This window comes from Megalobrama amblycephala, linkage group LG12, assembly GCF_018812025.1.
Source record: "Megalobrama amblycephala isolate DHTTF-2021 linkage group LG12, ASM1881202v1, whole genome shotgun sequence".
In the NCBI taxonomy this organism is placed as follows: Eukaryota; Metazoa; Chordata; class Actinopteri; order Cypriniformes; family Xenocyprididae; genus Megalobrama; species Megalobrama amblycephala.
The window spans coordinates 18,806,242-18,833,911 of record NC_063055.1 but is presented as its reverse complement, the minus strand read 5'-3'; the positions used below and the strand labels follow the sequence as shown (position 1 = coordinate 18,833,911).

Here is a 27,670-nt window from a genome sequence, read left to right as displayed (position 1 = left end):
GAAGTTGTTAAATGTGTTACTAATTAATAAAATATTTTTGTTGTCCGAATGGTAAACTTGCTTGATTTTTCACAACTTTCCTGGCAACAGTACTGTCATTTGCATAAATGTTGGGAATATGTAACATTAATAGAAATAAAACCTAAATATAACCTCAATAACATATGGCAGGTAAACATGCAGCTCTGTACAGAGAATCAGCTCAGATTTATATCTTATAATGTGCACTAAAGCAGGCAGACATACATTACCTGACACAACCCAAGCTTCTGAGAAACTGAACACAGACAGTCAAATGGGCAACAGGTTTATTTAAAGTGGAGTCTGTTGTTGGGAAATACTTAATAGTGTTTGTTTAGATCAAATATGGTGTTGCTAAATTCTTGAAATACCACATTTATTTAATTTGTTGAATTGGGTTAATGTTCCTGTTGAGGTTCTTTGTTGCTGTGATTCAACAGCTGTTTGAGTTGAGAATATGTTAGACTGTTTATTGTGCTCTAATGCAGTTTAACCCCTCTAATCAGGTCTGGTGTGTGTGTGTGTGTGTGTGTGTGTGTGTGTGTGTGTGTGTGTGTGTGTGTGTGTGTGTGTGTGTGTGCGTGCGCGCATGCGTGCGTGCGTGCGTGCGTGCGTGTGTGTGTGTGTGTGTGTGTGTGTGTGTGCACATGTGTGTGTGTAGGTCAGTAGGGGAGGCAAAGTAACTGCTGTGAGGGATACCAGCCATTACAGAGAGACTGAGCCAACATGTGCCAAACATATGAGGGAACAGGCTCACACGCACACACACACTTTATGAGAGAGAGGATAGACTTTTATATTAAGACAGGAACATACAAACAAGCAGCTCCTTAAAGGGATCCAAACAAGCAGGAGGGAATTTATCAGTTAAAGATGAAAGCAAAATGGGTCCGCTTTTTGAACATTTCAGGCATTTCATAAACTTTCAACACTATTTTGTTGTTTCACATTAGCTAAAAACTATTATTTACTATTTATTAGAATGCTAGAATATATGAGCATAGTCAGTACATTTTTTTTTTTTTTTTGCAATCATTAGGACCAATTTCTCAATACAGATTCCTCTCTTCACACAGTCAGCAAAACAGCAGTCTATGTGAGATAACCTGTGGATCATTTATTAATAATAAATGCATTTGAAAAAGTGATATAAGTATTGTGAAATGGGTCTTAGCGATTGTAAAACCTTTAACTATAAAAAAGTTTGCTTTTTAATTTTCTGAAATAGTTTTAGTTGACAGTCACAAAAAGAATGTTTCCTTAGCTCTTCCTGCAGGTGCCATCATTACACCAGTAGGTAGTGACAAGCGACTGTTTTAATGAGTGAACCAGTCAACCATTTTGTAAAAAAAAAAAAAAAATGTTGATTCACACAGGAATGAAACAAATGACTCTTTATGACTGAGTCATTGAATCATTCGATCAACCGATTTGTTCAGAAAAAACTGATTCATTCAGGAACAAAACACTACTACTGTGTTTTGCTCAGAATTATTCAGTCAGGCAATTCATTCAGGAACATTCATGCTCAGAATCATTCAGTTAAGCGATTCGTTCAGAAACACTGAATGAAAACACTACTGTGTTGCTACTGTTTGACTTCGTTTTGAATTTTCATTGGTGGAGCAGAAATACACAAAGTAACAAGCAATTGCCTAAAAACTATAATTTATTAACTTAAGAATACATTTTTATGTTGTGTTAATTCACCCAGAAATGAAAATTCTGTAATTTATGACTGAATAAGCAATTACTCATCTAAACTCATAAGACTTTCGTTTATCTTCGAAACACAAAAGATTTTTTTTTAACACTTGAGCTTCCATTTACTACATCTGAGTGCTCAATGTGAATAAAATGTTAAATCTGTTCATCATATAAAGCCGTCACGTCTCTTCAGAAGACTTTGATTAAACCGCTTGATTCATACAGATTTCTTGTTTTGTTTAGTTTACAGAATGTTTTGAAGCATCATTTTCTAATGGATGGACAGAAATCTCTCTGATTTCATTGATATCCTTTTAAGATTGTTCATGTTTGTACAGTATATTCCTAGTCATTAACTACAAAAGGTTGCCCTTTCATATTTTTTTGTATTGTCACTAGCCATATATTTCATAAAAATATTTCATAAAAGGTCTGGTGCAATGAAGACAATTGTGAAATTCTGTGAAGTAATTGCATGTCAGAATAGTGTTAGCTCCATATTTGCTGTGCCTGTGTGTGTGTGTGTGTCAGCGTGTGAAAATGGGGCTCTGGAACACCCAGAGAGCTGAGAGGACTGATTACAGCTAATTACTCAGATAAAACACACCAACTGGAGCCACAACTCTCGCTCTCTCTACTAGGCTGACTGGTAGCCGCTGTTCAGTTCAGCTATCAGCACTCTCTCAGCGGTTCTCTGCAGCTCCAGACAGTGTTTTCTCCAGGCCCGTGGTCTTGGCCTAGCATGATTGAAGGGTGTTGAGCCAGCCGTTAATAGGGACTCCCATAAAGCCACATACTCCAGCCAAATGTGTCCATAACAGCAAGCCAGATTAATCTGTAGTTTTTTGAATGGCTCTCTAAATCTATTTTCATACTAAATATATGCCACAAATCTTTAACTGAACCCTGAGCCAAAAACAGTCATCAATGATGAAATGGACGCAGGTCTCTTGCCAAAAATTAGAGTCTGGAGGCAGAACAAAGCATAATAGAAATGTTTGAATATTGCACAGCAAGACATGTTGACAGCACAGAGTAAGAACCTATTAGCATGTGTAATTTGTATTCATATTTTAATACTATATATAATAAGATTATTTATCTTATGGGCTTGTTGCCTTTATTAGGCAGGGGAACATTGAGGCGATAGGAAATAACTTCAAAGGTAAACAGCGCAAAGCCGACTGTCTCAAATCCTTCCAGCAGCACTAGAGAATGAAAGCGTACAGCGATATCAGTCAGGCTGGATTCATATGCCACTTAAACTGCTCATTCCCCTAAAGCTTGGCAGGTAACTCATGCATGACATTCCCTGCCTCTCTCCTTCACTCACACACTCACTCTTTTCTTTCCACCCTCTCTCCGCTGGCCAATTATGTGTGGGCTTGGAATTGAGTCCCTCTTTCATTCTCTTTCTTTCACTCGCTTTCTTTCACTCGCTCCATTTTTCAAGCTTTTCTGGTGGGATGTTAGATGGATTTTTGCCACCTCAGTCCTTTTCTTCCTCGGCTGTACATTTCATTTCTATTTTTCACCTTTTCTTTTATCTTTTTCTCTCGAGGCTAGCTTTTCCATTTGGTTTGGCGTTTTTTTCTACCTGATCTAACCCTTACAAATTGCTTTCACTATAGATTTGATTAAGTTCCGATATTGTTTTGAATTGACAAAGGTAAGAGAACCTTAGTACATTATAGAATTATAATTCATTATTATTATTTTTTTAATGCAGTTCTATTAAAAGAGCATAGAAAGAGAATAGAAAGTTTGTGACAAGGATCGGCTCATTTAGTCATACATTGGTTGAGTTATGTGCTTGTGATTCACTGAAAAGAACCGATTTAAAGGTCCCGTTTTTTGTGTTTTTTTGAAGCTTTGATTGTGTTTATAGTGTGCAATATAACATGTGTTCATGTTTCGCGTGTAAAAAAACACAGTATTTTTCACATAATTTACTTATCTGTATACCGCTGTTTCCACTGTCATAAAAACGGGCTGATAACTTCCTTGTTCTATGAAGTCCCTCCTTCAGAAATACGGAACGAGTTCTGATTGTGCCAGCGGTTCCTGTGTTGTGATTCGACAGCAGCTTAGCGAACCTTGCCCGGAAAAGTCACGCCTCTTACCATAACGTGGAGATGCATGCGCTCAGTGTTATTGTAAACATGTCTTTAATTTTACCCTATCAATTTGAGCCGGAATCAGACCCGGTGATTGGACTGCGGGATGAAAATAACAGCGTTTCGACGACATGGTGACAAACACACTCTACAAACGCAACTCTTGTGTATTCCTGTGGGCGGAGGTTAGTCAAAGAACTGTTTTAGTGATGTCATTAAAGAAGGAAGTAGAGGGATGTAGTCCAAACTGGCCGTTCGATGTAGGCGACTTCTGTTAAATAAAATATCTCGCTTGGCATTGAACTTTGAGCTTTAAAATTTTACAGATTTTATTTATACTCTAACAACAACATCACACACTAACTAAAGTTTGAAACATGGGATCACGAAGAACGGGACCTTTAAGAGTCATTTGCTCATGAATTGGACTACACTAACTGTGCTGTATGTTTATCCCATGTACTCTTATAGACAGCACATGTACTCTTTTAGGCTGCAGGGATGGCATATTTTTATAGGCCAAAACCCGGAAACGAGTTAGCATTTTAGCACTGTTCCAGCTGTTACGGTTCCATTGTCCAAAAGTCAATGGGTTTTTTGAATGGTTTTTGGTTAAATGTCTGGAATAAGGTCTTAAAACAATTTCAATTTTCAATCTTGTATTGGAAATAGGTGGTTGTTAACAAGGGGCAAATGGGACAGAGTTTGTCAAGGACATTTAAGATCTTCAGCCGAACAGGTAAACTCATTTACACAGTCTGGTTGTGTTTATAATCACGCTATTGTTAACTATTTTTAACTCAAACTTTCAGTGAAAATGTTTTTAAATAAAGGCTGAAAGAGTTATTGGAAGATTAGCGATGGTGACGTTGAAGTCATGCAACCGCGGTGTAGTTTATTTATAGCTTATGTTTAGCTTTTTACTTCTGCCGATTGTATTTAGGCTTCAAAAGTCATAAAAGCTGTGTTAATTTGTGAAGATTACCAGGATGAACAAAAGAATCATAAACTTTTGTCTAAACTTTGTAGTCACAGAACGTATTTTCTGAAAAATCCTACAGGGTTTTTGTCGAAGGAACCAGAGTGATGCTAACTTCCGGGTTAGCCTACCAGCACCCTATTATTACACTGGCATAACAATCCAATCTCACAGGAAAACGTAAATATGGTGGCGATTTTGTATTTTTTCAATTCATACAATGTGAATCATGCAAAAAAAAATTGTTTATATATATATATATATATATATATATATATATATATATATATATATATATATATATAAAAAAAGTAAGCATGAAGGTCCTACCCTGAATCGAACCGTCACTGGGGCATAAGCAGATTGTATGAAAAATTCATATGAATAAGCCACCAATTCGACAAAACGTGAAATAGTTACAAACAGCCATAAGATTGTGTTGGTCACAGAGTAAAATATCAATCTTGCCATTGTAAGAATCTATACAGAAATTCCAAATAAAGATAAAATAATCATACCAGAAAATGTACATTTATATCCAGCACTACAAGTCAGGCTGATTTAGTCAAATTACATAATATATTTGGCTTTTAATCAGTTAATTCAGATATTACACATTTACCTGACACATTTTCCAGTGTTCAGCTCTCTGGAGTCGCATGGTCTTTCTCAGGTCAAGGTCCATCAGCATGCTGTTTATTATTCTGACCTCTGTCAATGTGCCAGCAGGCATCAGGGGGGAACCGCAAGGGGCCCAGGAGGCCACTAATGCACACACAACACAGAAAGAAAAGGAGAGGGAGAGCTCTGAGGGTTCTGGGTTACTTGTATATTTGTGTAGTTTGATTCTGGCCTGAGGGAAGGTGAAAAAACATACTTCACTTCCTTCCATTGTGTAGAGGGTGTCAAATGCCCTTTTAACCCCAGAAAGGCCTGAAGAGCTTAATCTTTCTGGCTTTAATCTAGTGAAAGCAGTGATGGAATATACTGGTTTATCTTTATTTTTCTATTCCATAAATAAATAGCTGAGCTGAACACAGTACTGGTGAGTGAGTACTGAAAGAAAGAAAGAAAGAAAGAAAGAAAGAAAGAAAGAAAGAAAGAAAGAAAGAAAGAAAGAAAGAAAGAAAGAAAGAAAGAAAGAAAGAAAGAAAGACACAAATAAAAGAAGGATTTGACTTTTCCAGGCATGTGGAGGAGTCAACAAACTTCTTCTCCCAGGGAAGAAAGAAAAGGCACCATAACAATAAGCCGCCAGAGCGCCTTAGGCAGGGACTGTTCTGTTCTACACAACTGACTGGATCGAAGGAACAGGAAGTGCAATTTAATTAGTTGTGATTGGAAAGAAACAAAATACTTTCGACATGTAAACAAGCCCAAACAAAAGACAGGAGACATCTGGAAGCATCGAGGCCTGGAATGATGCATTCCCCACTGGTTCACTACATTTTTTAACCTTTAAATGTTGGTGTTACCTCTTGAACTCGTAAATGCAGAATAGTATGTGAAAGAACAAAGATTACCAATAAGTAAATGGTTATACCTCACAGTGATTCATCTAGCTTTACATGGCCGGTTAAAAACAGCTCAAATAACTCACAACATCTTTGATGCTTGTATACCCACAAGGCAGTGTAAAACTCTTCTTATTGCATTATTAGGTATTCATGTGGCCTTATAATACACCTTATAATCAGTTGTTGTTCAAATTGTTCAAAAGTTTGCGATCCGTATGATTTTTTTAAAGGGGTCATATAATGCCACTTTTACAAGATGTGAAATAAGTCTCTGATGTTCCCAGAGTGTGTATGTGAAGTTTTAGCTCAAAATACCCCACAGATCATTTTTTATAGCATGTTAAATTTTTGAGGGTGCACTGTAAAAAAAATCCCAGTAAAATTTACGGTAAAAAACCGGCAGCTGTGGTTGCCAGAACTTTACCATAAAAAAATACAGTAGCAACGTAAAAAAAAATCTGTTAAATTTACGGTAAAATAATGTATTTCATCAACTGATGTAATGTTAATTTACCAACCTAATGAAGTACTGATATCTGTTTTGTACCTTTATAATACACTGACAGTCACCAAACACAGTGGTGATAAGAGTCACATGATGAATCAAAGTTCATCACAAGCTGAGGAGGACAATACTAATATATAGAAGGTGCACACAGTGTCATTCACACACACACTAAACACCATCATGGTAACATGCATGAAATTTTAAAAATGCAATAAACATTAATTTAACAACATTAGATGTAACATAAAACCCTAATGTACATAACTGATTAGAAAAAAATGAGAAAAACTATAGAAACAGAGTTATTTCAACGAAAATATATCAAATGTGAAGTGTCACGCAGGGAATTGTGGGAATGTCAATTTACGGTTTTTCACTGTAAATTTTACAATGAATTGTTATTTTTCACTTCCAAAAACTTTTTACTGTAAAATTACATTAAATGTACTGTTAGATCTATTACAGTTATTCACCGTATATAGTACGGAAACTTTCTGTAAACCAATTGACAATTTTTCACCGCAGCATTTGTACAGTCTTTTACTGTTAAAATCACGGTCATTTTTTACAGTGTGAGCAAAAATGCTCAGTTTTTGTGTGTGTCCCTTTAAATGCAAATAAGCTGCTCCTCCCAAGAAGAGGGCAGAGTTTCAAGAGCTTGTTTTAGCAGCGCCGATTACCTTACACACTCACTTAAAATATCAGAAACTGTTCAGACTTTTATGTTCAAAATGGAGCCAGGCAATGATAGAGAGACTCAAGAAGAAGTGACAACTTGTAGAATGCAACAAGACATTTCTGAATGGTTAGTTGCTTAATTTATGCAGCTGATGTGGAGTTAACTATCTTAAAGTCATTTAGCATATTCTGACATGATCGCTTATGTGGGAAATGTTATAAGATGCCTACAGAGCAGTGGTGTTCTGAAATGAGAGGCACATTGTTTTTATTAATCAAATTAATGTGCATTACTCTTAAAGTTGACACATCTTCCTTGTTAAAGATGCTAAAGAGGATCTTTTCGTCGACTGAGAAACCAAAGACTGTTAGTGAGTTTTTGAAATGAGCGCATGCGTAAGAACAATCCCCCTCCTTCACAGCTCATTTCGAGGGAACGCCTCCCAAAACTCGTGCACGAGTATTGGAACACGAGTGTTTACCACCGGCATTCGCTGTGTCGTGTTAGTGGATTCATTATGTCGGACTCACCGCAGGTAACTCATAATCTGCAGTTGTTACTCCTGTCTCCTGACAAAAACATTGCATGTGGCGCCTGTGGAGTGTGGAAAGTTACTGGAGCGCGCAGCCACTCACGTCTCGCACAAGGAACGTCATGGCAGTGATTGACAAGCCAGAGGGCCAATCCGCGCACATCTTTCACAAGGAACGTAATGACAGTGATTGACAAGCCAGAGGGCCAATCGTTTACGCGATGATCGCGTAAACAATTGGCTGATGTTTTTAAGGCTATACCTCGTGCACAGATGATGTATATTAATATTATTCCTTTCAGTGCACCTAATAAATAGTCTTTTATCAGTTAGTAAAGACAGTTACAAGTAATATTGCAAAAGTGTATAAAACAAAACATCCTCTTTAGCACCTTTAAATGAACATTACTTTACAGTACATCAAAAAAAGAATAAAAGAAACCAAATATGTAATGTTCTATTTATCAAACCCAAGTCAGCCTCATCAAGTTAGTGTTTTAAGCATTTCTACATTCATTCCAAAATAATAACTAATAATAACTGTGTATTGCGGTTTTTCTTTTTAATTTCTCAACCTGGGATATTTTGGATCATCAGTCATGCTCCGTAAACACCGTCTGTCACAGACACGAATTGTATATTTAATTTCACCAAGCTGATTGCACTAAAAAACCCCACAGTCATCATGTTTTCAGTCCATTTCAAGTTTGATTTTGACGTGACATAAAGCGGTGATATCTAACTGTGATCTGTTTACTTACTTTTCAATTAGTCTTCCGGTTGACGCCATTATTTGTTCAGTCAAATCTACGCGCGGAACGCGCACGTCAACGAGAGGCGGGATTTATCGCACAAACCAATCATATCCAATCTTAACCAATTACATCCAATGATAGCGCGATGGAGACGTTGCCTCCTCTCACGTGACTTTCCCCCATTCATTCTCAATTACCCCCCACAAAACCCACCGCACGCCGGGGGTCTGATGGTTTTATATGGTTTCCTATGAGAGGAAAGGGAGGCATGACTCCATAGACTGTAAAGCATGACTCCTCTGTGTATTTACCTGCGGGTATCGCTGTTTGGGCAGTGTTCCTTGAGAAATACGCGTGACTTGCGCTCTTTTTAATGTCATAATTTGTCATATATGTTTTTTTTTTATGTAATATGGATTATTTTCTCATCCTATTTTTTTGAGGAGGCACTGCCTCCCTTGCCTACTCGGAGGAAACGCCCCTGCTACAGAGCCAGAGAATATATGCTGCATGAAGACAGAACAGGTATAGTTTAGTTTAATTACGGTTATAACTTATGTTGTCATCTTGCTTTTATGACATGCTATTGCATTTGTGCTACTGTATCGCAATAACATGGCCTCACCCCCTTTTGTTGTGTGTTCTCAGGGGCAGGGTTTATGTAAATATTAGGGTTAGTGATGTCACCATCCCAGGAAGAAGCTTGTTGTAGTCCCTACCAGCCATTTGTTGTAGTCCTTAAACAGAGAATTCTTTTAAAAATATAACGTCCTTTGCATTGAACTTTGAGCGTCGTAACTTTGCAGATGTTGTTTGTGCTCTAACAGCAACATTACACACTAACTAAAGTTTAAAAAGTGAAATCATAACCAACCACCGTAATGACAATTCTAATGCTACAAAAGATTTCTATTTAAAATATTGATTTTTTTTAAACTTTCCATTCATCAAAGAATCCTGAAAAAAAAAAATCAGTTTTCACAAATATATAACTGTTTTCAACTCTGATAATTATAAGAAATGTTTCTTGCTCAGCAAATCAGCATATTATAATGATTGATGATTGATATGACTGGAGCAGCGATACATTAAATTTTAAAATATATTCATATTATTATTCATATTTTTACTATATTTATCAACAAACAAATGCAGCCTTGGCGAACATAAGAGACTTCTTTCCAAAACATTAAAAATCTTATCAACCCCAAAATTTTGAACCTTATATATGTTCTCATAAATAATCAAAACCACAATTATAAAGCATTACAGTGCTTCATAGTTATGCAGTTAAATTTAAACACCAAATGTTATGTTATCACATGCTGTAATGCATTAACGTTTTTTTAAGGTTTAATCTTAAATAGAATAAATTATGAAAAGTTAAATTTAACTGTGTATTATAAAGCATTTTAATTAGCTTTAAGATAATAAGAATATCTTTATAATACATAACTTATAAAAGCTTCATAGTGATATGCTACAAGAAGCTTATAACTTGAGTGGAAATTCAAAATGATCCTTCCTTTTGTTTGGGCTTGTTTACATGTAAGAACCGTAAGCAAAAACCAGCTGTTCACAGGTCTAGCTGAACTCAGGTCATTGAGTATGTGTGCATGCATTTGTGTGCTGAGCTCGGCGTCCCACGGAGGAATTGGCAGGAATGCTTTTATGTCCTTGCACTGCTCCTGGAACACAGGCATTTGAGTGAACACGAAGCACACCATCCGTTTATTAATAGACATCTGTTTCTTATCACACAAGCCTAATTAGAGAGAAAGACTCCAACCAGCCCTCTCCATCCCATCTCTGTCTACAGCCTCAGCCTTCACTCTATCTGCAGCTCCTGACTCAAACATTTTCTGGTCTGTTTATATGAAAGCATTTGTGTCGTGATGAATGACATTTCATTCAGCAGATAGTGAACATATGTATTCAATGTATCAGCATTTACAGCAAACTCATTGTCTAGACTTTGAGTGTAACTGACCTGACCATTATAGAGACTCAAAAATGGTCCTCCACCACAGGTCATATGGACAAACTGTCACAGTGGTGTTGTAAGCAAAGATTGAGCACTTGTGTCAAGAACTGAACCTTTATTGCTGGATTAAAAAGCAGATAGGCTGGTTAAAACTGTGTTTACATGGTGTGAAGGGAATGGTGTACTGATGCATGCACACTGAGCTGCTCAGGAAAGATCTCTCATATGTGGAAGTGATTACAAGAGAATGTTCACTTCACAAACAGAGATGCACATTAGAAATGTCCATTGAAGTGGTAAACAATCACTGCCTCCTGTCTTTTGCTCAGGAGCTAAATGTTTCCCATTAAGCATACCTTTAAAGCAGGGATGGACAACTCCGGTCCTGGAGGGCCAGTGTCCTGCAGAGTTTATCTCCATCCCTGATAAAAACTCACTTGCCTATAACTTTCTACTAATCCTAAAGACCTTGATTAGCTGGTTCAGGTGTGTTTGATTAGGGTTGGAGCTAAACTCTGCTGGACACTGGCCCTCCAGGACCGGAGTTGTCCATCCCTGCTTTAAAGGGTTAGTTCACCCAAAAATGAAAATTCTGTCATTACTCACCCTCATGTCGTTCCACACCCGTAAGACCTCCGTTCAACTTCGGAACACAAATTAAGATATTTTTGATGAAATCCAAGAGGTATCTGACTCCTCAGTAGACAGCAATTTAACCACCACTTTCAAGTTCCAGAAAGGTCCAGATACAGCGCTTCCAGGTTCTACGTCAGAATGCCGACTCGTTATTGGCCGGCTCCTGCATCAGCATCACACGAATGCATCGTGCTGCTCATGTGAACAGTGTCAGCCAATAATGAGCCGGCATTCTGACGTAGAACCTGGAAGCGCTGGACGTACACAAAAAAAAAGACGATATTGTTGAATAAAGTCATTATTTTTATTTCGTTTTGGGGCACAAAAAGTATCTCGTCACTTCATAAAATTAAGGTTGAACCACTGCAGTCACGTCGACTATTTTAATGATGACTTTAGTAGCTTTCTGGAACATGAAAGTGGTGGTTAAATTGCTGTCTATTGAGGAGTCATATACCTCTCGGATTTCACCAAAAACATCTTAATTTGTGTTCAGAAGATGAACAAAGGTCTTATGGGTGTGAAACAACATGAGGGTGAGTAATTAATGACAGAATTTTCATTTTTGGGTGAACTAACCCTTTAAGAGTGTTAAGAAACATAGTCATAAAAGTGTACTCTAAGCACACTTATAGTGGACTTTTTGTTGAATTAGTATTAACAAGAGCAGTTTTTTTTTTTATATATAATTTTTATTTAGCAGTGACATTGAATGAGAAGCACTGGCTACATTACAAGCTAATACAAACATGAAAACAAACCTGACACTCATTTAATTCCACATCCAGGCTAACAAATCTCATATGCAAACTCGCTCTCTAACTAACCAGCTGTGTCTTTCTCTCTCTGTCTCAAAGCTGAAGCTGAAGTTGACCTTCGCTCAACCTCAATTAGAATTCAAACAGCTGCATTTATGCAAAGCATAAATCAGTTTGGGAGCTCATTCATACCTTCTGCCCTTACATGAACTCTCTCACATATGGGCAGGTATCCAAAACCATGTGTATACATGCTAATGTTCTTGACCCTGCTGACCTGTGAAGAGGTTTTGTCTATCTTTTTTTTTCCTCAGCACAAAGCACACCCACAGACTGTACATGTCCACACTGGCTCTATCTCTGCACGGGACAGCTGCTCTCTACAGGGGCTATCTCACCACTCAGCACACACAGAGACATCACAACACAGATACAGGTCGCACTGTAAATGCCACTGAGATGAAAAAGCAGACAGCATCACGTCATAAATCTCACCTCACCAGATGCATGCAATGAAATATGGAAATGCTAGTATCATGGCTCAACATAAAGGGAATAGCAAATTATCATATACATTGGACACGGAAAGTATTCAGACCCCCTTAAATTTTTCAATCTTTGTTATAATGCAGCCATTTGTTAAAATCATTTAATTTCATTTTTTTCCCTCATTAATGTACACACAGCACCCCATTTTGACAGAAAAACACAGAATTGTTGACATTTTTGCAGATTTATTAAAAAAGAAAAACTGAAATATCACATGGTCCTAAGTAACTGAAATATCACATGGTCCCTTTGCTGTGACACTCATATATTTAACTCAGGTGCTGTCCATTTCTTCTGATCATCCTTGAGATGGTTCTACACCTTCATTTGAGTCCAGCTGTGTTTGATTATACTGATTGGACTTGATTAGGAAAGCCACACACCTTTCTATATAAGACCTTACAGCTCACAGTGCATGTCAGAGCAAATGAGAATCATGAGGTCAAAGGAACTGCCTGAAGAGCTCAGAGACAGAATTGTGGCAAGGCACAGATCTGGTCAAGGTTACAAAAAAAATTCTGCTGCACTTAAGGTTCCTAAGAGCACAGTGGCCTCCATAATCCTTAAATGAAAGACGTTTGGGATGACCAGAACCCTTCCTAGAGCTGGCCGTCCGGCCAAACTGAGCTATCAGGGGAGAAGAGCCTTGGTGAGAGAGGTAAAGAAGAACCCAAATATCACTGTGGCTGAGCTCCAGAGATGCAGTCGGGAGATGAGAGAAAGTGGTAGAAAGTCAACCATCACTGCAGCCCTCCACCAGTCGGGGCTTTATGGCAGAGTGGCCCGACGGAAGCCTCTCCTCAGTGCAAGACACATGAAAGCCCGCATGGAGTTTGCCAAAAAACACCTGAAGGACTCCAAGATGGTGAGAAATAAGATTCTCTGGTCTGATGAGACCAAGATAGAACTTTTTGGCCTTAATTCTAAGCGGTATGTGTGGAGAAAACCAGGCACTGCTCATCACCTGTCCAATACAGTCCCAACAGTGAAGCATGGTGGTGGCAGCATCATTCTGTGGGGGTGTTTTTCAGCTGCAGGGACAGGACGACTGGTTGCAGTCGAGGGAAAGATGAATGCGGCCAAGTACAGGGATATCCTGGACAAAAACCTTCTACAGAGTGCTCAGGACCTCAGACTGGGCTGAAGGTTTACCTTCCAACAAGACAATGACCCTAAGCACACAGCTAAAATAACAACTCCGTGACTGTTCTTGAATGGCCCAGCCAGAGCCCTGACTTAAACCCAATTGGGCATCTCTGGAGAGACCTAAAAATGGCTGTCCACCAACGTTTACCATCCAACCTGACAGAACTGGAGAGGATCTGCAAGGAGGAATGGCAGAGGATCCCCAAATCCATAATTTATAAGTATTATAAGGGTTAAATATACACTATATCATTCAAAGGTTTGGGGTCAGTAAGTTTTTTTTTAAATAAGTGTCATGCTCACCAAGGCTGCATTTATTTGATTAAAAATATACAAAAAAAGTTTTAAAAAATACAGTAATACTGTGAAATATTATTACAATTTAAAAATTTAGTACCATTTAATATAATTTCATTTATTTCTGTCAGCAAAGCTGAATTTTCAGCATCATTCCAGTCTTCAGTGTAACATGATCATCAAAATCAATTTAATATGCTGATTTGCTGCTCAAGAAACATTTATTTTTTTCAGTTGTGGTGCTAAATATTTTTTGTGGAAACCGTGATACATTTTTCAGAATTCTTTAGCCCTATTTGGACAGGACAAGTTTTCATAGCTGGATGTTACAGAGAAATTCATGCTTCACAGACGATTTTAATCCCGTCCGAATCTGCTTTGTCTGTGTTTTTCTCACACAACCTCAATAAAAATTTCAGGGCAAATGACCTACTTTTTTTGGCAAACTCAATGGTCCTTTGAGAAATCTGATCCCGTCCGAATGCGAATGTCTGTTTTCCTCATGTGTTTTTGACCTACCTGAGCTACCATTTGCTCATCTTTGGCATGCTTTCATTTCATTTCAAAATAGATGGTATCCAACTAAAAAATAAAATTATAAAATTAATAAATAGAATCAAATCGCAGAAACTGCGAAGACTGCTGTAAACCCAAATAGGTTGGGCTAACTCAAAAAATTTTAAGTAAGCAGAACTATCATGTTTTGAGTTTGTAGTACTCATGCATGTTAATTGCTCCTAACATTAAGTACTGAGTTAGCTAACTCATACATTTTGATAGCAATTAACATAAAATATTTAGTTAATTAACTTTTTTATTTTGAGTTCTTGCAAATCAAATGAGTTATTTACTTCACTTGTAAACCCTAATAAGAAAATTCAGAAAATGCCAACTTGCTAATTTGCTAACATATTAACAATAGGATGGTATAGCACTTACTGAATGAGTACAGCAGCTTAAAACATGTAACTTACCTGCTCTGGCAGTATGCGCCAATTGTCACTGGTAGCTCTCCAAAAACCCACATTAACAGAAACTCTTCTAAATTAGCATAACAAAACATTAATCACTACTAAATCTTCCACTTAACATTAATCTTGCACAAAAAAAGTGCCACGAGTGCCATGGGCAAAGCATGCTGGGAAATAGAAATCCCAGCCCAGTTTCAGTTAAACTTAAGTTAGTCTAAATTAAAAGAAATGAGTTCATACAACTCAAAACAATAAAACAGTTGAGTTTACTTGAAATATGTCAGTGCTGTGAGCTTGAAAGAAAATGAAAGTTCTAAATACTCATAACAGTTAATTTAACTGAATTAATTGTTCAATTTAAGTTTGTCCTACTCAAACCATTTAAGTATCTTGAGCCTTAGGGTTTACAGTGCATTTTAATATCAGTGTCAGGTATGATACTTGCCTTGATAAGGTCTGGGGTTTGTAAACTCTTACTCTTTTACACACACAAATATGCCTTTCCACATAGTCAAAATCTCTACTTTTTTACAATACAAAAAAGACACTTTATATTTAAAAGACTTTATGCTCTTATCTTAAAAACACATCTTTCTCTTAATTTCTCACGTCTCACTTTCCACACAAACAATATGCAGACATTTAGTAATTGTAAATGTTTTACTCCTATTTCTCATAACTGCAGATTGAGTGATTGAGGTTAACCAAGGGCCAAAATTAAAACTTGTTAAAGTTATGGGCAACTATGTAATGTTTGGAAAATTTAGGTAACTGACACTCTTCATACTTTGAACTCTTTGTGGCTTACTGACATGCATTATTTGAAGTTCTGAAGATGTATTTTTTTATGATTTCTCTTATTTCATTAATTCTTCTGAAAAGAGTATAAACGTGAAGAGATCTTTAACAAAATTGACAAGATTATTTTATGTATGTATTAAAAAAGAAGCTAAAATGGTAAATACCAGTGAGTAAAAAATTTATCAGTTTTTTATTTGTCCACCTCTAGTGTTCCTCAGGCTTCAGTATTTGAGAACAGGCAGCTGGAATGTGTGTTATGGTGGCAGCTGGCAGTAAATACATGGACATGCATGTGGATCTCATGAGCTGAAATTCAACACAGCACACAATCACAGTCCTGTCAGTCCCTGTCAAGGCCTCAATGACAAGACTTCCCTTCTGTGTGTGTTTTCAAGCATACTTTCTGAATATATATCTAGTTGTCTAGTCGTTTACCTACACCACCATATAAACCCACCTAGATCAAAGACGGTATTGGGTGGCCATTGGTGGAACGTGATACACGCCTTGCTATGCTGCATACACAGTTACACACACACAGTCCAAACTATTCTACATTTGATCTGACAATCATTTCCCCAATGTGTGTACATGTAATTCAGAGAATGAACATATGGACAAAAAATGTGCGTATGGCTCTCTTCTCATTGTGAAATCTATAAATCGCAAATTATCTTGAAATTGTGCACAGTTGAATGGTTTCAGATCTCCGCCTTGTAAAAGCTGCCTAATTAATGTCATATTAATTAACCAGTCACCAGTCAACATCCAAACCCTTTACTTGAGAACGGCGAGTGGCAACAATTACTTAGATTTCCAAATACCTGCAGTACTCAGACTCTCTGCCACAAGAAAAGGTGCATACGTCTGCTTAGAACCTGACGTGGCACTAAGTACTTTTTTACGTCATATTAAGTTTTTATAAATATGAACGTCGCATGGATTTTAGCGTACACACACTCTAAGTTCAAATCCTTGCATATGCACATTTTAAAAATGAGGCCCCTGGTTGCTCCTGTCAGCACTCTCCAGTTCTGAGGTTTCCATTCCCGGAGATCCATGAGGTGGAGACAGAAGTAAAGAGAGAGAGAGAGGAAATGTGAAAGAAGAAGAAAAGGAAGAAAGGAAACAGGTTTGTGTAAGGAAGTGAAAATCAAGGACAGAGTGAGTAGTAGGTAAAAAGTATGAGAATTACAATATGATGCATACACAGCTAACAAATAAATATGTTCTAAGAACGTTTTGCTAACATTGCCATCAAGTAACGTTATTTCTGAAAGTTCTCTGAACGTTCAAAATGTCCTTTTTTTTTTTTAAATGTTTTAAAAACTTTTGTTTTAAGAATATTAAAGACAAGATAATATTGAATTAATGTTCCATTACTGGAAGTTTGTTATTATAAACTAATATGACTGTTTGTTCATAACTTTGAGAAAACCTTGCCAGAACATAAGGGAAGTTCTGAGAATGTTCCCTGTTAGGCGAGTATGCTGTGAAAACCACACCTGTGGGTATCAAAGTAGACCTTAAAGTTGAAGTGTGACCTTTTTGGATGGTAAAATACTTTCTCCTATCCCAGCTTACCATGCAGAGACAGCTAAAAGTCAAGGTCAATTCCCCCAAAACACTGTCATTATACTGCTGTGCAAACAAAATACTGCCTGACACACCAACATTGGCCCTATCCCAAATGGCACCCTAAACACGCGCAGGCTAGGAGTCTGCACTTTCGCAAGGTTATGCTGCTTTAGCTGTCGGGTTGAAGTATACTGTGGAGCTCACACCAGTGCAGGCTCGGCAAAAGTGCAGACCGAGGGAGCATATCAACTGCAAAGGAGGTGCTCACATGTACCATTCTGAAACCTGAAATGACAAATGGAACACCCTATGATTACTTCATATGCACTTAGGATCTTGTGGAATTACAATGGCTGCCACGTACGAGAAGTCCATGAGATCATAAGTGCATGTGAAGTGTGTTATTTGGGACAGGGCCACTGACAAAATTGAAAAAAAAAAAATGAGCAGACTTCAGCTTTAAATTAACACACCTGCATGAAATACATGTAAATGATCTGATAATAAGGTTGCTAACATAATAGAGAGAGAAAATAAGGAGGGAGAAAAAAGATTCTCTCTTCCAGAGTTGCCAAGTGTTCGTTCCATACAAGGTTTGCTGACCATGCAGAAGACAGCAGCGAACCTGACTATACACACACACACACACAACCTGGACACACTCAGACCACACATGAAGCCTCACCACACACCTAAACAAAAAGTAGGACACTTCATCCACACTTAAAAAAAAAAAAAAAGTAACTATCAAACTGATTTCCCAGGTGAAAAAAAAGTAAATTTCTATAATATACTTAAAGTACTCTATACTAATTTCGTACTTAATATACTAAAAATTCTTCTTTAGTACTACTTAAGATCATCTTAAGAACATCTAAGTGTACTCAACTGTGTTATTTTGAGACACCATGAAATATGAACTAAAATGTGCTTTTAATATACTATCTCTGTATTTAAAAAATGTATTTAGATACCACTTATAGTACGTTTGAACCCATAGATCTTAAGTAGTACTAAAGAAGAATTTTTAGTATATTAAGTACAAAATTAGTACGTGAAAATAGAGCACTTTAAGTACATTATAGAAGTGTACTTTTTTCACCTGTGTTAAGCACACATTTCACTAAAATAAGTTTGTAAGGGCTTTAAACGAAGCAGCAACTTGTTCAAAATGAATAAAAATATATATATTGTGACAGTTTCTGGTCTTCTTTGAAAGAAGTCTCTTATGCTCAACAATGCTCTTTTTCTCACTTTTAAAGGTGCCCTAGAACTTTTTTTTAAAAGATGTAATATAAGTCTAAGGTGTCTCCTGAATGTGTCTGTGAAGTTTCAGCTCAAAATACCCCATAGATTTTTTTAATTCATTTTTTTAACTGCCTATTTTGGGGCATAATTAGAAATGAGCCGATTCAGGGTGTGTGGCCCTTTAAATCTGGTGCTCCACGCCCCAAGAGCTCGCGCTTGCCTTAAACAACATAAAAAAATAGTTCAAACAGCTAATATAACCCTCAAAATGGATCTTTACAAAGTGTTTGTCATGCAGCATGTCTAATCGCGTAAGTACAGTGTTTATTTTGAAGTTTACATTGATTCTGAATGAGTTTGAGGCTATTCTCCGTGGCTAACTGCTAATGCTACACTGTTGGAGAGATTTATAAAGAATGAAGTTGTGTTTATGAATTATAAAGACTGCAAGTGTTTAAAAATGAAAATAGCGACGTCTCTTGTCTCTGTGAATACAGTAAGAAACGATGGTAACTGTAACCACATTTAACAGTACATTAGCAACATGCTAACGAAACATTTAGAAAGACAATTTACAAATATCACTAAAAATATCATGTTATCATGAATCATGTCAGTTATTATTGCTCCATCTGCCATTTTTTGCTATTGTCCTTGCTTGCTTACCTAGTCTGTTGATTCAGCTCTGCACAGATCCAGACGTTCTGCCCTTGTCTAATGCCTTTCATAATGTTGGGAACATGGGCTGGCATATGCAAATATACGTAACAGTCGGTGTTATGTTGAGATTCGCCTGTTCTTCGGAGGTCTTTTAAACAAATGAGATTTATATAAGAAGGAGGAAACATTGGAGTTTGAGACTCACTGTATGTCTTTTCCATGTACTGAACTCTTGTTATTTAACTATGCCGAGATAAATTCAATTTTTGAATCTAGGGCACTTTTAAAATATAATTTTTTCCTGTGATGTCAAAGCCGAATTTTCAGCATCATTATTCCAATCTTCAGTGTCACATGATTCTTCAGAAATCATTTTAATATTCTGATTTGGTGCTCAAAATGATTTCTTCTTATAAACATTGAAAAAACAGTTGTACTGCTTAACATTTTTGTGGAAACATTATTTCACAGGATTCATTGATAAATAGAAAGTTCAAGTGAACACCATTTTAATAGAAATAAGTGATGACGATCAGGTGTGGGTGATTGGTGACCGTGACAAATGAGTCCTTGCAGAAAAAAAAGGTATTAATGAAAGGGGGAAAAAATTCTTAATCTTTAATCAAAAATATTAACATCCCCTCACAACAACATTTCTCTGTTGACGTGTTTACCAGCATGCAGGCGAGAGAATAATTCCTCCCCACCGGCAACCTGTCACTCACATGAGATCAATTAACAAATGGCAATGATTCAATCAGTTCTCAATGGACAAAATCAAGTCCCGCATTACATTGCAATCTCTGTGTAATGGCAACTACAATGAACTCTCTTTCCACTCCAAAAAGTCTTCACTGTTGTCCATCCACACCAGTAACACATTATAGCAGAACAACTCATGACCATGGAAAGCAGATTCAGAATGAGTTATGAACACAGCAAGAGGTTCCCACCCACCACTGATCATGACATTTTTTGGCAACCTTTGGCTTTTCTGTTCACTGGGGACCTATTTTTGTTTTCAGAATCTATGACTGACTAACCTGCCGTGACATTTGTAACTTTTTCTTGTACTTTGCTAAAGCTCTACATTTTAAAAAGACTAACACTTCCTGAATGTGCTGCCAATGAATAGTTGGATGTTTTAGAACAGGGGTGTCCAAACTCTGTCATGTAGGGCCACTGTCCTGCAGAGTTTAGCTCCAATTTGCCTCAGTACACCTGCCTGGAAGTTTCTAGTATGCCTAATTAGACCTTGATTAGCTGGTTCAGGTGTCTAAACTCTGCAGGACAGTGGCCCTCCAGGACCGAGTTTGGAGACCCGTGTTCTAGAAGAACAAGAGGTTTCATACTGTGAGGAGAGCGACGATTATTTTTTCACTTGATCCTGGGCAGTACGGGAAATGCCAATAAATAATCATTATTGTTGTACAGTGTCTTAAATTTTATTTGTGTTTAGTTTCTTAATTTTAGTTTTGGTTGAATTTACAGTATATAATATATTGTATTTTTGTTTTATGCATATTTTTATTTTAAGACTGAGATCAAATAATAACTGGCAGACCCCCAAAATAACCAAGGAACTTCTAGAGCTTGAAGACGCCAAGTCAAAATGTAATTGTGTAAAGAATCGAAAACTTTTTCTTCTCTTTTGAAGGAACGTGTGTACACTCTTATAAAAGGTTCTATATAGAAAGGGTTCTGTCAGGCATTTCATGCATACATTTGACTTGACATTTGATATTCAACAGTATTCTTGACATTTATTCAACAGTGCTTCTGATCTGCCTGCATTGACACTATTCTTTAAGAGCTGCTGTGCAGCCAAAATGTATGTACCTGTTATCAATGTAAAGCTGCTTTGACACAATCTGCATTGTAAAAAGCGCTATGTAAATAAAGGTTACTTGACTTGACATACAGTGGGTACGGAAAGTATTCAGACTCCCTTAAATTTTTCACTCTTTCACTCTTTCACTCTTTCACTCTTTCGATTTTTTTGTACCCTTGGCCAGATCTGTGCCTTGCCACAATTCTGTCTCTGAGCTCTTCAGGCAGTTCCTTTGACCTCATGATTCTCATTTGCTCTGACATGCACTGTGAGCTGTAAGGTCTTATATAGACAGGTGTGTGGCTTTCCTAATCAAGTCCAATCAGTATAATCAAACACAGCTGGACTCAAATGAAGGTGTAGAACCATCTCAAGGATGATCAGAAGAAATGGACAGCACCTGAATTAAATATATGAGTGTCACAGCAAAGGGTCTGAATACTTAGGACCATGTGATATTTCAGTTTTTCTTTTTTAATAAATCTGCAAAAATGTCAACAATTCTGTGTTTTTCTGTCAATATGGGGTGCTGTGTGTACATTAATGAGGAAAAAAATGAACTTAAATGATTTTAGCAAATGGCTGCAATATAACAAAGAGTGAAAAATTTAAGGGGGTCTGAATACTTTCTGTACCCACTGTATATAGAACCTTTGGGGTTCCTATCATGGGATAATTTTATGGATTTAGTTTTAATTAATTCATTGTCTTTTAATTCATTTTCTTTTGGATTAAAGGTGCAATGTATAAAATTTGGGAGGATCTATTGACAGAAATGCAATATAATATACATAACTTGGTTTTCAGTGGTGCATAAAGACCTTACATAATGAACCGATATGTTTTTATTATATTAGAATGAGCCATTTCTATCTACATTATGCGGCATGTTTCTACAGCAGCCCTAAACGGACAAGCACTCTACAGAGCGAGTTTAGTCACTATGTTGTTCATCTTCTAAATCGTTAGTGTTTTTAGAGGCAGCTTGCAGTCGGCCACCATAGCTTCTCCGAAAGGGAGGGGTGCATGCCGTTTGTTGAAGTTCACAACTTCAACTAATTTTTAAATTTTAAAAATTATACTGCTGGTAAACATACTTAATACAATACATGAAAGTATTTAAGACATTTTTATTTATGTAGAACCTTTTTGGCATAAAAGGCATTCTTTAAAATTGAGGTTCTATATAGAACCCCTATGAACCTTTTTTTCTAAGAGTTTATTTTTTTGAGTGAGAGCATCTCATGAAGCCAGAGGTGCATCTGGGACATGACCGAGAGTGTGAAGGTGTTAAAAAGACTCTTGTGCCAAATCCTTCCAGCCTTACAATGAACAAGAGCTATTAGAGAGACAGATAAGACATGAAGGGACTATTTGCTAGTCCTGCCAGCCAAAATATACCGGCTAACTGTCCACGTATTTAAAGCGTATCATACAACAATACTTGCTTGATTCATGAGTTCCCATTCTAGTTCTCATTCCAACATTTAACATGTTTTGTTTGATAATAGGTTCATATAATTCATATCATCTCTCTTTATAGTTAAAGGTGCAGTGTGCCATTTTTCAATGTTAAAATGCTTATAATATGCAGAGACAATGGCAATGGCTTTCTGACATGCCTCAGGGTTTAAGGCAAAAATTTGCATCACAATAGTTACAGCTTTCCAGGGACAAAATTAGATTTTCCAACCACAAAATAAACACCCTGTGCGGAAAAAAAATGCAAAAAAGATGATATAAATAAATACAAAAGAAATGTTCAAACAAATCTGTTAGTGAGCTTCAAATGCCACGTCCTGAGGGCAGGGAGAAGTGAAGAGCTACAATCCAAACATTGTTCAACAGTCAGAGTGTGTGGTCATAAATAAGACTGAAAAATGTGTGTCAAGAATGAGAGCCCTTTAAAACTCCATGAGACATTTTTATTTGTGAACCTTAATGTTTCAGTTTGTCTCTATTTTATATTTTGCCAATGTACATTAATTCCTTATTCTGATTTTACATGTATAAAAGATTATTTGCTTGGAATGCTATTATATATATTGTGTTTTCTGCTTGCATTATCTGAGGCACTTTAAAGTCTACATGAAATGCCAAGGCAACCCATTTAACTTTCATAATGTGACATTTCTGAGTAAAACAGAATATTGAACAACAAAAAATGGGGCAGGACATTCATCCATTGTTTGGGTTATAAAAAGTGTACGTTACATACCAGAATGGAGTGTGTAGGTTTGCTAAAACGGCTATTTGGATCTTACAGCATTATGCAATAGTCTGCACAGCTGTTACAGAGGAAGAGCAAGTTATTTACATTATGCTGAAAGATTACAAAGACAAACAGCTTTACAGTTTTTTCCCCCCCTTTGGAATAAAATGCAAGTTCCCAATAAAACCATTGAACATGCATTAAGAAAGCAAATAAGGCCTAATTCATGTTGATTTAGTCATCAAATGCTTCATTAGTCATCAAATGTTTTCTATAAAAGGACTTTTATACTTTAACACCCGGCATTCAGTCTCTGCTCACTGTACGCTACAGTTCCTGGCTCAGTTTACAATATGGCTTTGTGCAACACAGAGAAACAGCAACAGACAAGATCTCCAGATCTGCTTGTGCTTGAGTTTGTTTCCTTCAGTTTTTCACCACTTTTTCTTTTGTATATCCCTCTCAGTCAGTGTAGCCAAACAATGTGGCAGTTATTACAGGCGTCTCTCAGTCAAGTTTGCAGAAATCGGAGAGATAAGACCACAGCCTGCAGCTGACCGGGAGAAACTCTGTTTGGGACCCTTAACAAGATCCTGAATTCATTACCTTGCCATCTCAGTGTTTGGTTTTATCTTTCACTCATTCCTCAGCTGTCTTGTAGAAGAATGCCACCACACTTGTTTCCTGTATTGATGGAGGCACTGGGTTTTATTTAGCCCCTCTAAACCAGCGGGAGCAACTTATGTAAGCTGCAGCTGGGATTTAAACACCAGCACCTGAAAATATCTCACGGAAATGGGAATGGAGTCCTGTAACTCTAGCAAAAGAAATAAATTGCAGCTGGATGAAATCTAAAGTGTTTATTTTGACAGTTTGTAAACTCACAAATTGGTGAGGGTTCATATTTTGGTCTTGCATGGGAACATTTTCAGAATGTTCTGGCAAGGTTCTCTCAAAGTTCTCTCAAAGTTATGAACAAACATTCTTCCAGTAACATTAATAGTTCAAAGTTATCTGGTCTGTATTAATGTTTTCAAAATGTTAGCACAAAAAAACATTATTTATACAGTACATCGTTCATGGAACTTTTTTGGTCACATTTGACATTAGGCATCCTTACATCAAAAAAATAAGTTCAATGTACTTATTTTGTTCATATTGTATTGCAAACACTTTTGCTGCTATTGAGGTGGGATACAGGTAAGGTTAGGGACAGGTTTGGTTGTATGGGTAGTAGGGGTGTGACGAGACAGGTATCTCACGAGACGAGACGAGACTCGAGATTGAGTTCACGAGACGAGACAAGACAAGATTTTTACACACTATTTTTAAGAAATCCTCAATGGCGAAATACATGACTAGAAAAAATATTCTGCAGGTGTCTTTAAAATGTTTTAACTAATCATCTTGTAATGAATGTAATTTCAGTTCTACTGAGTATAAATTATCATATGCAGTAAAAGACAACAATACTCAAGTACTGTAAAAGGTTTTGCCACTAACTCAACTGACTGGCTTCTATCTTCTGTATGATTTCAGTCTCTTCAGATCTTACTGTACATGATTTATGAGCTTCTACAACTTTTGACCTCCTAACTGAACTCCTTTCCTCAAACTGATCATAAAAAACAGTATAAATAAAAAAGGTAACACTTTACAATAAGGTCTCATTTATTAACATTATTTAACCAACATCAACTAACAATGAGCAATGTATTTGCTACAGTATATATTAATCTTTGTTTATGTTAGTTAAAAGTCATTCATTGTTAGTTCATGATAGTTCACAGTGCATTAACTAATGTTAACAAATGAAACCTTATTGTTTGTGCTTAATAAGATTAAGAGAAAACTGTTATTCATTTTTTATGGTAGTTTACAATAAGTGCAACCAAAGTGCAAATAAGACCAAATTTTTCTTTGATACAGAGCTAAGAGATGGTTACAACTACGCTGCCCAGCCTAAGATAGCTTTCATATTGAGAGATATTTGCATTCATCAGTGAGCCGCTTTCAAAATGCGGGGTATTGAAATCGCGTTTGAATGCGCGCTCGCATTTACTTTCACTTTTAGCGATCGCGCGTAACTCTGTAAATATGGAGCGGTGGCAACTGTTATCCAACTGAATTAAATGTTTTTTTATTTAAATACAAAACGACAGTGGAGGCGTAATGTAAACGAAGCGGTGGCATATTCTTTCCTAATCATCCTAACACTCTGTCATGGCAACAACATCACGAGACTACTTTTCGCCTCGACGAGAAATCTCGTCACATATTAGTCTCGCGATACGTGCCACGAGATCTCGTCAAACCCCTAATGGGTAGGTTTAAGGGTGGGTTAAGGTGTAAGGGAAGGCTCAATAGTGCATTGTAGAAAATGAATTACAGCTGTAATGGTAACATTGTACAATATGGTTCCATTAGTTAAGGTTAGATAATGTATTAACTAATATTAACTAACAATGAGCAATACATTAATTACAGTACTGATTAATCTTTGTTAACATTAATTAATAAAAATACAACTGTTCATTGTTAGTTCATGTTAGTTCAGGTTCATTAATGTTAACAGAGACAACTTTTGATTTTAATTATGCATAAGTAAATGTTGAGATTAACATTAATGCTTTATAAATATTTTCCATTGTTAGTTAATGTTAACTAATGTTAACAAGAGCAGGCTTGGCAGGAAATAAACTAAACAGAACATGACCAACCATGACAGTCATCCCCCTCCTAGAAGGCGCGTCCTTGGGCCGTAATTGAACATCCAACTGTGGCACGAGGGAGGGGGCATTAAAGGTGGGTGTGGAGCTGGTGACGGACAAGGACCAGGAGGAGTTGGTGGAGACATACACCATGGAGAAGCCGATGGTGGGAGGAGCCAGGGGCGAGCTTTGGCTGAAGGTCTTGGCGGAACCCGGGGACTGACAGAGGCAGTGCCAGGGTGAATGGAGTACCTGGCGAAGCACAGAGGCTGACGGACCAGAGCAACATCTACGGCCCGGAAGCCCAAGTTCTAGCTGTTGGCTCACAGGACCGAAGTGGAGACGTGGATTCGGCTGACCGGGGTGACAATGAAGTGAGCGAGGACAGGGAGCCTGGTGGAGCTGAAGGGGTGGAGGGTTGAGGTTCAGCAGAAAACAAAGTAGTCTGTAGCAGAAGCTGAGAGATGACCGTTCCGGAGGAACGAGGAAGCCCGGAGGAGTCCCAGGGCAAATGGCCCCCGGTGGAGACGAGGGGCTGACACACCAAGGAGGAGATATGGGCCTGGAGGCCCGAGGTGCAGCCAGGAACTCAGCCTCATGCTGAGCTGGTGGAGGGGAAGCCAGAGATAGGGCTGAAGAGCCGCACAGAGCTAGCGGCGAGGGCAGAACCGAGGAGCTGAACAACACCTGTGGAACTGGCGGATCCAGGGGACTGGACAGAACCAGTGGGGATGGGTCCACGAAGTCAAGCAGGAACACTGGAGGAGGAAGATTTCTGGACAGGACCAGAGCATCCAGATAGCCAGACGGGACAGCGGAAATTGGCAAAGTCTCAAGGGTGGGGACCCGGGAGGGAAATGGATCCACGGACCACAGATTGATTAGGCAGAGGTCCGCTTTGGGGCTTTGGTGGTAGTCGGCTCTGGTTCTGGGATGAGCTGAGATGGAGCATCCATTCCAAATTTTCCAGCACATTCCGGTGTTCTGGGAGGAGGAGAAGGCGCCACGCTGGTGAATCCATTTTTTAAAATCTTTTTAGGATCTGTCAGGGAATGCTGTATGTAAGCACATGGCACAGGATAATAAAAAGTCTTTAATTCAAAGGAACACTCAATGAGCAAACAAAACTGGAAGTATATACACACACATTAACAAAAGGAACTAGCTAAATGAAAACTAATGTGTAGCCATGGAAACTAACGAGAATGAATGCAGACACAACAGGATCTAAATTAAGCTAAACAAAACATGACCATGACACAGAAAACACTCAAAAGTAACATTTCAATAATGTTTGCAAAATTATCAAATGGAATATACCCTTAACATTCATTTAACCAAGAAAAAAAGAACAAAACACATTTTGAAAAAGTTTTAAAATCTGGGCGTTTTGAACATTCAGAGAACATTAAGAAATAATGTATTCATAACTTAATGGGAACGTTAGCAAAACGTTCTTAGAATACATTTTTC

The 27,670-nt window shown here is 37.5% G+C and overlaps 2 long non-coding RNA genes across 3 annotated transcripts; one reads left to right on the top strand and one right to left on the bottom strand.

The window, feature by feature from the left end:
- Positions 1-1,546: 1,546 nt before the first annotated feature.
- LOC125280734 lies at positions 1,547-8,965 on the bottom strand. Its single transcript, XR_007187712.1, has 3 exons — positions 8,822-8,965; positions 5,447-5,589; positions 1,547-2,465 (listed from the first exon to the last, which is right to left on the bottom strand). It is a non-coding gene; the product is annotated as an uncharacterized LOC125280734 (long non-coding RNA).
- On the top strand, positions 2,613-12,951 carry LOC125280733. Of its 2 annotated transcripts, none has more exons than XR_007187710.1 (3): positions 2,613-3,397; positions 4,518-4,584; positions 12,508-12,951. It is a non-coding gene; the product is annotated as an uncharacterized LOC125280733 (long non-coding RNA). The 2 variants fall into 2 exon arrangements; XR_007187711.1 differs by lacking the exon at positions 12,508-12,951 and adding an exon at positions 4,907-5,020.
- The last annotated feature ends 14,719 nt before the right edge of the window (positions 12,952-27,670 follow it).